Below are 13,593 nucleotides of genomic sequence, written 5' to 3'. Positions count from 1 at the left end.
ATTTGCCGTTCTTATAAGCAAATTGTTTTGGTGTAACCCAATAATATATAATTTTAAAGTAGCCACACCTTAGAAATTCTTCTGGAAACAGAAAATTTAAACTCACCTGTTTGTCATCTGGTGTGTAAAGCTCAAGATCAATCTTCTGTAGAGAAGGGAGAGGAAAAGTTAATATTTCTGAAAAAAAATACATAGAAAAGGAATAGAAAAGATAGAAAAGGGTCTCATAATAAGATAAAGTCATCCACTTACATCCTTGCTTTCTCCCAGGAATTCTAAATCTCTTATTAAAGCTGTGAGAAGGTGCATTTTTTCTGTTGATAGAGGTGCTCCATAGGCTGCAGTCATAAGCATTACTGCTGAAATACAGCTGAAGATCAGTACTTTGCACATCGTGTCAGTGTTCTGGTTATCTGTATGCTAGTATTTGAGTTGTGATATATGATGAGAGCTGATAAGTTGTCATTAAGCTCCTTACTGTATTTATACTATTCTTTCTGGGGGGGAAAAAGATGGGGGCGTCAGGTAAAAGAGGTTTTATTACACATTTTTTCATATGTTCTCCCTGTATGGCAAGAATCATTACTTTTGTTTTTCCTCCCCTGATGACACTTTGGAATTTTTATAAAGCAAGAGGGATTTTACCTACATTCACTGGTGTAGGAGAAGCCCACACTCACTTTTGGCAGTCCCTCTGTGCTTTCTGCATGAAACACTTTTTCCCTCATGCGCTGTCCCACTCCCCCATAGAATATGCCATAAAACATACTACTGCCACGCAAGTTGCTGTTCTAAACATGTATAATTTAAACCTTTTTGTTTGTTTCTCCCTATATATTTATCCTTCCGCAAATCCTGTAGCATTATTTAAGTGAAGAAGAAAGAAGCATTCTCATTTTAGTAATTGTTGACTAAACAACAGGAAGAAAGTTGGCTTCCTGTCTGAAGATGGTTTTACCTGTCATCTTTTGCAAAGACAGTTAGCGTAAGCTTAGGTGCATAAGTCAGTCTTTATACCATCAAATTCAAAATGTTTATGAAAAGAACTCCAGCAGAATTCTCTCTTTTGGGATGTTAAACCATTTTTCTATTACTGTATATCTTAATGCTGTGCTTTTTACCCTTGTGTGCACCTTTCACTTTTCTCCAGCTTACAGTGAAAATGTACTGCTCTTTAAAATATTTACAGATTTTCTTACTGATACCTAACCCACTGCATTTTGTGGGATGTGTCACAGTACTGCAGTTCAGAGTAAGCAATCGTTTGACATTGAATTGTTGCATAATATTGTTAGTGTTTTTCATTGCTGGTTCAGGGGTCTGTTAGCTGATACCTTTGGAATGTTATGTGCTGTGTTTAAAATTCATTTTGGGTGTAGTTCTGAGGCAAATACTCCCCCTGCTGCCCAGAAGTCTCTAACATTACGTGAATCATGGTTCTTTTGCTCAGTAAATTTAGCTGTTGAAGCCGTGTGGAATAAATTCTGGGTTTGCACGCTATCGTGGTTTGAAGTTTTCTAGTGTTTGGCATCAGCAAGACTGGGGGGGTAACAACTGCACTTGCCATTGCTTATAAAATTACACGTGGAAACCTACTTTACATGTTCTGATCACATAATCTGAGGGGGAGTGGATCTGTTCCAAGTTGGTTAGAATATGCTTTTGTTTGGATCAAATAGAGTCCATTACTAGAATACTTTTTATTAGGGTCTGTTTCTCTGCTGACCATTAAACAGGTGTTAATTAGCAGTGCGATCCCAGCTCCTGAAGATCTTGGTCTTCATTTCCTCTTTTTGAAAGGAGTACAAACATTTAATATACACGGTAATATGGAAGTCCCAGTGGCTATTGTAGCTTGCAATATGCAGTATTTGTGCAGTTTGAAACCTTTTCTGGCACTGCATCTTTTGTCTCTTGTATTTGTTCTTGGTAGTAATTGATTTCAAATAGGAGTTACGACTGCAGAGGTGAGCTACTGCGCACTGGGTTGTCAGCTTTTCTCCAGGGTGCTTAAGAAGCTAGGTCACTTTATTCAAGGTTTTTAGTTGTTTGGTTGAAAGTGTTTTGACTGTATAAAGTATTAAGAAATACGTCAATAGTGAGCACAAGACACGGTTTTGTTTGTAATTATTGCTTACTGTTCTTAACACTACACAGTCTTTCCTATGTCAGCTCTGTACAATTACAGAGGTCTCTCTCTTCTTTATATAGCCTTCCCAGCTTCACCACAGAGTTGACTGCATTTTAACAGGAGGTTAAATGATTCTTTTAAATTGCCTTGAAGTCATACAGGATAGAGTAAAGCAGAGCCCCCAAAATCCCACCTTCAAAAAGTATTGGGGCAGGTGCTGGTGAACATGTCATTTTGGGTTTTCTGTTTTGGTTTTAAAACACAATTATGAAAGGTTAGTTGATTTCTATCTCATTTTCTTTCTAAATAAATAGCATTACACTAAAACAACACTGTAAGAAAACCACTGTAAAATGCACTGTACTTGAAAAGCTTTAAGGAACACTTCAAAATCCTCACCTAAATTTTCAAGGGAGATTAATTATCAGTAAAGCAAGTATGTAAAGGGAAACAATATTTGTGGATTGGGGGCTGGGAAGGGAGAAGAAAAATGTTTGTCTTGCTGTTGTTTTAGTGGATTGTTTATACTTTTTGTAGTACTTGTGCCTAATATAAAGAATTAGGACTCATTTTCTCTTTTAGAAAATGAGTAAAAGTAAATGACATGCACTGACTAAACCCCTGATCTGTACAACTTCAAAGTCTGGAAAAGTTTTTACATAGGATCTGACTCTTCTCAGTTTAGGCTCTTAATTTGCTGAACAGAAAGCTTGCATCTTTTTTTCCTTTTTTTTTATTTTTTCTTTTTCCTTGCAAACCTGATGACTGGTGAATTTTGGAGGGAAGTTTTGGTTTCACTGAGGTATTAGGCATCTTGTTGATCAAGGTGCTTGCCTCCTTTCCCCATCAACCAGAACAAAGTCTTATTCAGCTAGAGTCACTGTGAATGTCTTGTTTGGTGTACTTTGGTTCATGTGCAGGTGTTTTTCAAACTCCTACTATAGTAGCATGCTTTTATAAGATTACTGTCAGTAGAGTCATAGGAACCGCAGCAGAGTTCCTATGTCTGATGAAGGTGATAAACATCAATTTGTGATCATGGTCTGTCGATTTAACTCTTTCTAGCTGTGTTCTAGGCCTGTTTAAAATAATTTTGAATAGTAGAAGTTGTCTTTTGTTTGCAGAGCTCCTAGTTCTAAGCAATAACCTGGGGAAAGCAAGCCTTTAGTATTCTTATTCCACTCAGAAGGGAGACTCATACACACATGTTGAAGATTTGAATAAAGGGTTGAGTGGCAGTTGGTTTTCATCTGATTTTAAGCCATCAAAATCAGATAGCCATCCTCTCCTTCTTCAGCCTTTTCTCAGTCTTTCTCTTCTGTCAAGCAATAGCAGGGATTCATGATCCTGTCTGCATTTAAGAAATGGACAATTAATTTTATTGACGGTATTAGGTTAATAACAAAAGAATAAAAGTTAAAAATAATAGCGCTAAACTGTGTAAGTTTAATACACCCTGTAAAACGCAGCACTTGCTTCCCAAGTCCCTGTGATCCTAAAACTCAGAATCTCTAACCTGTTGAATAGCTGAGTGCTGTATTTTCTGTTGAGCGAGAACAACCACGGCAATATCCAAGTTACAGCCAGTAATCTGTGTCTTTGTGTTGCAGTACATTTCTAATAGATACTACAAGTAGAACAGTTTTCAGATAAATGCGGTGGATTCCATAATGTATTAGTATTTCATTATAGGAGTGAACTGATGGCTGTTTTTACAAGGAAAGATAAGAAAGCATTAAATGTTTATTGGTTGCATCTGTTGGGATTATGGCATGAGTTTTGCCGATTCGTCAATGCATGTGGTGTCATCGCTGCGATGATAAAGGATGATGTGGGAAAGCATCCTTTGGATGGCTTGTGTGACAAGGGCAAATGAAAAAGGAGGTAAAAGGAAGCAAGGAGTTGCTATATTGGATTAGAATAATGGTTTTAACTACTTGAATATTGTCCCTGATGAGGGCAAGTACCCACTGTTTCAGGAGAAAGTGTTAAGAAAAACCCCAAAGTGAGTAATTCTTAGAGTGAATTTTTCCTGCAAGAATATCAGTGGGTTGTTATTTTTTTAAGAAAGGCTTTTGGGTTTAGAGTTTTAACTAAAATGATGTGAAAACAGTTGACAATTGGAAATCTGTTCACAAAACCTGTGTTTGAAGTAATTTTTCATTGAAAGGACCAGCATTAAGAGGGAACACTTCATTAAAAAAAAGAAGTTCTAGTAATTATAAACTGAACTAGCTTGTCCTTGGGGAAAGTAATTTTAATCTTTCCTTAGGAATTGACACATGAGTTTTTATCCTCATAAAAGTCTTGTTTGTAATTGCTTAATAGGTGTGGATTTTGTTAAGGTATGGGGTGATGGACTTATGGGAGCCATGGTGTTTCCCATCACTGTAGTTGGCATCGGCTAAGTGGGTTCTCCCTAACAGCATAGTGAAATCTCATAGTATAGGTCTCTCCCCTCTGCATGTTTAGACAGTCATGAATCTGCCTTGCATGCAGCTGTGCGGCCTGATTTTCATTTTAGAGAAGCGGTGCCTGACCACGCGTATCTCCTCAGTCCATTTTTTTTAATGCAAGTTATTATTGCATCAAATGCCTCATAAATGCTGATGAGGCTGGTTCTTTCTTGAAAGATTAAGAACCATCTCTAGCTGAACTTTTCAAAGCAAGCGTGACCACATGTAGAGCTTTTGATGTGCTCACCATTAGTAGATTTATTGTTGACCGCAGTGTGTTTTGATTACTCATTTCTGTTGGTAAATGAAATACATGCAACCAAAGATCATTGTTTATCTCTACGGACTAGTAAAAAGCAAGAGCAACAACCAAAAAAAGGATGAGGGGAAGGATCTGAAGAACTAGAGGCTGGTCAGTGTTACCACAGTCCCTGGGGAAGTTACAGAGCAAGTGTGTGGGGACTCGAAGGACAAGGGGTGACTGGCTGTGGGTTGGGATGGATTTACCAAAGGGCATCTTCCGCTTTACCAGCCTGATTGCCTTCTGTAATGAAATGATTGGTTCTGTGGATGAAGGGGGAGCAGTGGATGTTGCTTATGTCAGCTTTAGCAAGTACGGTTGCTGATGATACCTGTTCAAGGTTGTGGAGATACGTGCTGGATGGGAGGACTGCAGAATGGGTGGGAAAACCATCTGGACTGTCAGGTTCAAAGGGTAGTGATCAGTCATTTGCAGCCTGTAGAGGTCTTGGGGTGTCTGTAATAGGCATCTCTTGTGGTGCATGTATTGAGGAGGTAGATAGGCTCTTCTCTTGGCCTTTTTATATTAACAGTTGATGGTACCTGCTGATGATCCCACTAACTGGTTTTACATGTGTATAGAATGACCAACAGATTTTATGGACTTACTATAAATCAGTTTGGGTTTTTTTAGTCACACAAGTGAGGTGTGTGGACCAAACATGCAAAATGTGCAAAAATATATATATGGCAGAGATGGATCACTTGGTATATATTTCACCATTAGACCAGTAGTCTTCAAGAAGGTAGTTTTTATACAGTCATAATTGTTGATGTAGGGGATACTACAGAATTTTATTAGGACAAGAGTCTGAAATGACTAAAAAGTCGGGTAACAGTATGTGGTAAATGTTGACCATCCCTAACTTTTTTCCTTTAATAGTTGGCCATTGTAAATATAATGCAGTTAGGGCATTACAAGAAGAGCAGCCTCTTCATTGCATATGAAGAAGAGCAACAGAAATAACAATTTTAAAAATATCCATTTCAGAAAGTAATCTTACTAAGATAATAAACTTCAGAGTCAGTGTTTTCATTTAATGCTGAAATTTGGGGTGATTGCAAGTTTGAATGAGAAAATGAACTATTGGAAGAGTTATAGCTTAATTTAAAGTAAGTAGGGTTGATAATAAAGGGTAAGGATTAGGACAATGTTGTACAGGTTAAGATGGTGTGCTGTATTTAGAGAGGAAATACTGAATTTTTGCAAGATTTCTGGGTGAACTTGAATGGCTTCTTTTTGTGTAGGTATAATCTGTCCTCAGTAGGTCCAGCATATGTTTACAAGGATGATTAATCCTGTTTGGTTTTTCCTTTTGTATCCAAACGGATTTTTTAAGAGCTGTCTCCATAGTTAACTGTTGCCAGTATCAAAACTTCAGTTACCAGTTTCCTCGTAGTTGAACATACACCAAAGCTGCTAAAAGTGTTCCTGATATACCCACAAAATTATACAAGTGTTAACCTCTACTAGTTTTGTTTCACACTTCCTTTTACATAAAGACCTGTAGAGACCAATACAAACACTCTGCTGATAAGACACAGTCCTGTGAGTTTGGCCCGTAGATTTTCTTTTTTTTTTTTTGGCATGTGGGTGGAAGACTGAGTAGGTCCTTCAAGTTCTTGTTCTTTTTGATTTCCAGGAAGAAATATGTGTTCCGGACCTAGATGTTGTGTGTTTCTCTGTCTGCTTAAGAAAAGGGAAGGCAAAATGGAGGCATTCCGAAGAGAGGAAATCAAATCAGAGTGTTGATCTTGAATGGTGTCACCATGGGTTAACTACTACTGGTGCAGTGTGATAGCGAGGAACTGCAGAGTGAAAGTGTCATGAATCCTCTGGGGTTTTTTTGCAGAGATTCTTTCTAAAGCTGTTGTATAATTACTTGTTGCATACCAAACTCTTAAATACTTAGGTGGCATTCTAGCTATGTTACCTTCAGGAGTAAGCATTGGTGATGCATAAGCTATTTGGCCGCCAATATCCTCGTGGGCCTAAGACAAGACATGCTTTTTTGTGGCTGGAAAGAAACTGAGATCTGGCAAACACTCTGGGTAGCTCAAATTGGAACAATACTTTGTTTTCTTTTTGGAACGGAGGAGGACACTTAAGGGGTAGGGACACTCTGGAGTGAGAGATAAGGGTGCTTTCTTCCATGCTGTCCTTTCAAAGACCAGTAAACACTTCCATGTTTTCAGGGCAGAATCAATCTGTGGTGTCTCACTGGAGCCTCACCATATTGGGTGGTGAATGGTGTCAAAAGTTCAAGAAATTCTCATGTAATAGCCAGGAAGGAACCCCACATGAAAACCTGTTGAGCTATTTGCTGCCACCATGCAAACTCTGACCTTGATTTCTCCTTCAAATGCTTCAGGAACATATCACAGATTGCTTTTGAGTTGCTCTAAAGAAATTTTAAGTTCCTTTGCTGAAATACAGAGTTATTGCATTTTATCTGAAGTGAGACACTGGGTGATACAGAGCTGAGAGTACTGTTCTTAAATAATGCTTGTTAGTTGCGTGACAAAAATAAACAACTAGGAGAGGCTGTGATAGTAGTTCTTAAGTGGAACCTCATATGCCTTTATCCAGTGCCAACAACTGCTGTCATTGTGCATGTGCAAAACCAGACAGGTTGGGACAGGTGAGCTTAATACTTCCTGATCTATAAATCAAAGAGATGATGTGTCGTCATCCCCCCCAACACCAACTGTCCTGGAAGTACAATTAAATAGCGGATGATTTAATCTCTTACCCAAATAAGACCAGTCTTCGACATATTATTTTGTGAGAAAGGAAGTCACGCATTCCTTTAAAAAAACTTGTTAGCAGTTTAAGGTTCTAGTACTGCAGTAGATAGGTTGAGGTCCCAAGTGCTTTTTCAGAGGAATTTACCTGAGCTACAGACTGACAATCTTTGCCCAGATTACTTCTCGGTATGGTTGGTGGTGAACTTGGAGTATGGTAGAGGGATGGACTTGACTCTGGTTTTGTAATAACTCAGAAAGACAGATTATATATTGGCAAGATGGACAAGGAGCAGAATGGGAAGCTTCCTGTTTCAGACTCCCAAAGTGCAAACACCAACTGGCTTTTACGGATGGCTTCACAACCATAGTAGCTTTTCAGAGAGCAAGCAGAGTTCTAAATGGTGGAAATACAGTTGCCTGATACTATTTCCTTGGCTAGTGCTGCGCTCTCTGGCTTCCCAGCCTTTCTGTTTGCATAGATTAACACCTGGGAAATTCTCAGAAGATCATCATGTTAATTTTAAAGCTTGTGCTTTTTCACTGTATCTTTTAACTGCTGTTACGGTCCCTCTAGGATGTCTGGATGGTCTGTGTAGGCCCTCCTGTACGTGTGTCTGGACAGACTGGGTGCCTGCCATGTTGTGATGCAGAAAGAGAGTAGCACTAGGATGGGGATTCAGTTCTTGTGCTCTGTTCATTATCCTGAGGTACAGTTATTTGAGTGTATTCATTTATGGTATAACCTGTAATGAAAAAAGCCACCTTCATTCAGCATACTATCTTGTCTTACAATGATAACCACAATGCTGTTGACTTCAGTGTGTCCATTCACACACCAAAAAAATAAAAAATGCTCCCTGTTTGTTTTTTTTTTTTTTTCTTTTTTCTCCCATCATATACTGTGTTACAGGGGATTGAATAGGAAGTTTTCTATGTCAGGTCTCTGTCAGTTTGAGAATCAGCCAGAGGGGGAATCCTCTGTGCATTTCTGTTGCTCAAGTTTTACAAACAGACTTTAACAGTGGCTGGCTACATGTTTCAGCTCTGCAGTTACCTATTCAGGGAGGCTAGTGTGGTCAGGTATTCTTGTTTTTTCTTCCTCATTTTAGCTATTGGAGAAAAAGCCTGAAGGCAAAAGATTTCTAGTTCTCCATATTATTGTTTTGCCATGGTAAAGAGGTTGGTATATACACTGGCAAGCTAAGTTGTTGTCAAATTATTCTCAGTCTCTGGATTTAAGACATGTGCCGTAAAATGAAAGTTGAAATTCCCCTACTAGGTCAAAAGGCCAGTGTCAGATTGTAGCAATACAGGATGTTAACAAACCACAAACAAAGAATATTGTTTTGCGTTACTGAATGCTATGATAATGCACATGCTAAACAGATGGCCTAGATTCATCACTAGATAGGGACAAAAGCTATTGAGGTACAACCTCAGTGCTAGCTGGCAGTAATGAAGGCATTGTACATAGGTGTTGTACTTGAAGTTCAGTTTCTTGATGCCATTTTCTTTTTGGTCACATTTCCCACTTGCTTCAGATTGGTTGTGTGGGATTTACTGGGGAGGGACATCGACTTCCCCACACGTACTTATTTTGCCTATTGTCGTACCCACAGCCAGTATTATACTCCTGTACTTTGTGTAGATCCTGCATTCTTGGTTGAGTGTTACAAGCATTAGTGCAGTAGAAGTGTTTGATCAGAGGCTGTGTTCCTCTTATTCTGTCCATGTTAGCCAACCCCTCTGTCTGTGGAGACTCTGTGGAGTTTAGTGGAATTCTTTTGAAGATACAAAGGATTTATTCTGAAATAGTCTAAACAATAACACTGGGAGGAGAATAACAGTTTACTTAAATTCTGGAGCTATGCTTCATCAGCTGAAGAGTCCATTTAATTTAGGTCTTTCTCCAAAGGTGGCCACAATCAGAATCTTAGGGCATGTGATACTCCTGAGTACTTTTCCAAATGCCAGCCGTTCGCAGCTCAGAGGAATTACTCAGTCAGAAGCGGTTCCTTTGTATTGACTAACCCACGACATACCTCCAGGCCCGGCCTTGAACCGTGCAAACACTTAGCATCCACAGCATAAATGGTTAGTAAGTTCCACAAATCTACCTGCTGTGGCTTTGCTTGTTTTGATCCTGGTTCCTGCTAGGTTTATTTGATGGTATTGCCTTTCAGTCCTTGTACTGGAAGAGGCGGTGAGTCTTCCTGTCTACCTGCGCTGTGACACTTAAAACTATGTGGGACTTTGTCCACAAGAATTGCCTCTTTTCGAGGCTCTCTCTCCTGTCCTACTTATTTATTGTACAGAACAAGAGAAATTTGATCTTGTTGCCCTTCCTTGAGCCCTTTGAAGCTCTGCTCTTCTCCTGTGGAAATGAGGGGAATGCAAGCGATCTTCTTCCTTTCTTTTTTTTTTTTTAAAATACAGATTCATGATGATATTTTCTGGTTTTGTTTATAGTTCCTGATATAGGCTGCACACTGAACTGACATTGCCATGGCACTGTAACTCCAAGATCTTGTTTTTAATTGCTAATTGTCAGATTAGAGGCCATCTCTTATTTTTCTCTTTCACATCCTATCTTGCTTTCTTTGGTGAAGCTCCTCCAGCTCTCAGCAACACACTGGTATTTTAAAGCGAATAGGTTTTATCAATTGAAAATTACCTGGATCATATAATTCAAAATCTGTCATTGTCAAGTAGGTGGCTTACAGCAAATGTTTATTTCTTATATCCTTGATTTCTTCAGGAAGCAAACACATTTTATATGTGTAGTGTTAGGGTTTGCTTTCACTGTAGCGCTAACATCAACTTGGATGATGCTTTTAATCTAGTTCTAATCCATATACTCCTGAAAGAATTGTGTGGGGTGGTGTGCTTTCTTCTTTCAGTCATCGTTAAATGTAGGTCAAAACGTGAAAGTAGCACCTTTTTAGAATGAAGACTTTATCTAGATGCACATCAAAAATACATGATTGTCTTTACTTGCCAATAGTATTTCATAAATCTCTTTTTCTTTTATTTGGTGCTGCAAGACTCCCTTTTGTTTAGTGGTAAGTGAAGCTTGCTATAGCCACTATGCAAGCAATTTCTTAACTTTTATGCTGTATTTGTCACCGTTGTTGAAAGCTTTTGCTTGGAGTTATCCTAACTCCAGAGAGTTAGGTGGACTCTTTAGAATTAGTTGGGTGTTTCCTTCAGCAAAAAATGTGACAAATGCTATTTAGAGAGAATAGTGTAGCTTTCATTTATCATCTAAGTAATCTCTCATTCTGTGTAAGGAAGTATGACAGTGAATCGAGTTTCTTAATATCTAATTTTAGGAATTTTTGTAATGAAATAACAACTGAAAAAGGTGATGTCATCTCAACTTTTTCCCAAGTTCAGAGGTAAAAGGAATTCCATTTTCACTGCTCTTGTTAAATGATGTATTTAATAGTCATAAAGAAATTTTTTTTTTTAAATGTGAACCTGTTGTTTGTGGTCTCCAAAGACTTAATATTTTCCTGGTGTCTGAAAGGTATGTTCTTGCTCATTTTTTCTGGTCTGTTCAAGACAACTAAATAGTGTTTGTCACAAACTAAGCGGTGTTGATGACACTGTAAATGCCATTAGCCACAGCTTGAACTGTGGACAAATGTGACTGTTGTCAAGACAGCTGGTTTGTCAACTAAGGTGGCTTACCATTGTGGCTTCTGATAACTATGATAAAACTAACAATGATAAGTTATCTCTCTGAATGTGGAGGGGCAATATTGCCTTTGCCTGTTGTGATGAATAAGTCGGTCTTGCTCCCTGCTTAGTTTCAAAGAAAAGAAGCACACCCTCATTAAATTTACTTTCAGTGGATGGATGATGGCAGGAAAGAGGCCTTCGTCCTTAAAACAAAGATATTTATCTAGTAAGAGGCAACTGGTGTATGAGCCCCTTCTTCTGAATTCTAAGAATTGGGTATGTGCACCTGCACGCAGGGAGATGTTCAGAAACTCAAAGATAGGTGGTTACTTGTTCCTGCTGTGCATTTGGAGTCTAAAATGTGGAAGGCTATACAAGCATAGAGTGTTCTGTGCGTGCCATGTTTCTTTGTAGGTGTTTTTTGAATATAGCACAGTAGTGACTAAACATGGTGTTTGCTGGGGAAGAAATTAATCCCCAAGACTTTGTCATCCAGTGTCTCAAAATGTTTGACAACGTTGTCTTTTTCTCTCTGTGCATTGGAAATTAATTCCTAGAGGAACAGAGTGATGAAACTAATAAGTATCAAACTCTGTTAGGGGCTCAAGATGCATTTAAGGGTTCTTACAAAAGGATTGTGCATATCCATATTTCAGTTGCCATGAGGAAGATGAGTCTATGCAGTAGCTCTGCCCAGGCTAAAAATAACACTTCTTCATGCTTTTGTTCATTTTCCTCACCCATTACATGTTCAAAAAATTATTTCCCTTACAGCTTCTGGAGTGGGAGTGCACTGCTGTTGAATATAGTCTTCACGCCTCAGATGCTGTGTGACATGGGAGGACCTAGGGGCATGTGACTAAATGAAAGCTAGCTATTTAGAGTAGGGTTTATTTTCACATAATGGTTGAGGTTGGAAGGGCACCCCTGGAGATTGTCTAGTCTAATGCCCCACTCATGGTAGTGTCAACTAGAGCAGGTTACTCAGGGTCATGCTTAGTCAGGTTTTGAGCATCTCCAAGGATAGAGGGTCCCTAATCCTTCTGGGCAGCCTGTTCCAGTATTTGACCACTGTTGACATTTTGACTAAAATACAAAATTAATAAAATCTTTAAAATCTTACATTTAAGTGGAATTTCCTGTATTTCAGTTTGTGCCAATTGCCTCTTGGCCTGTCACTGGGCACCACCATGAAGAGTTTGGGTCTACCTTTTTTTACCTCCTCCCCCTTCCCCAAACCAGATATTCATACACCTTTGTAAGATCCCATGAGCCTTCCCTTCTGTGGGGAGGGTTATTCCTCTCCACATGCAGGACTTTGCATTTCACTTCTGTTGAACTTCATGAGATTCTTGTTGGCAAATTTCCCCAGCCTGTCAAGGTCCATCGGAATAGCAGCACAACCATCTTGTCTCTCAGACACTCCTCCCGGTTTTGTCTCCTCTGTAAACATGCTGAGGGTGCACTCTGCTTCGTTGTCCAGGTCATTAGCGAAGGTGTTAAACAGTAGTAGCCCATATTGGCACCATTGAGGATTAATGGGGCCATCACTGTTTTGTTGAGCCTTCCACCTCTCTGTAGATAGGAGCAAGCTATCATCTGTCCAGCGCATCATAGCTAAGCTGATTGGGTGAATATATTATTTGAATATAGAGGGTAGTTCAGATGCCAGTTGGGGATGTCAAGTAAGACTTCAACTCAGCAGAAAGTCCCCTATTAAATAACTTTGAATTAGATCTTAGTGAACTAAAACAAAGGAGGTTTTGAAAAATTGGCCTGATCCTACATGGTTAAAATGTATCTGGTGCCACTCAGGAAGGCTATCTTGGCGTTAGAGTAGTTCAGTTCAAATTTCACCTCAGTTTTGCTGGTATTAATGAAAAAGCAGAATGCTATGCACTAATTGAAAAGGAGAACAAAACTCTGCTGTGTAAATCTGAGGTGTACTCAGATCGTCAGTAATGTGTGGTGTGTGGTTCTGGCCCCACACCTGGACACAGATAATGGTGAAGCAGATGACCGGTGAATGGAGATGCAAGAGGCTGTGGTTAGGTAGACTCAGACTCTTGAAGCTGGAAGAGATGTCAGTGAGGAAAGATATTAGAGGCCTATTAACTCAGCAAGCTGACAGAGGGTATAGAGGGATTATTCTTTAGTTAAAGAATAAACAGTGAAACAAGCTGATATGTTAGGTTCCAAATGAAACGGGGTTTCCTTCTTCCATCTCAGTGTAGTTAAGCAGAGGAACTCCCTGCTACAGGATGTTATGGGTAC

The sequence above is a fragment of the Phalacrocorax carbo genome, chromosome 4, assembly GCF_963921805.1.
Source record: "Phalacrocorax carbo chromosome 4, bPhaCar2.1, whole genome shotgun sequence".
Lineage (NCBI taxonomy): Eukaryota > Metazoa > Chordata > Aves > Suliformes > Phalacrocoracidae > Phalacrocorax > Phalacrocorax carbo.
Note: the sequence above shows the minus strand (reverse complement) of the source record.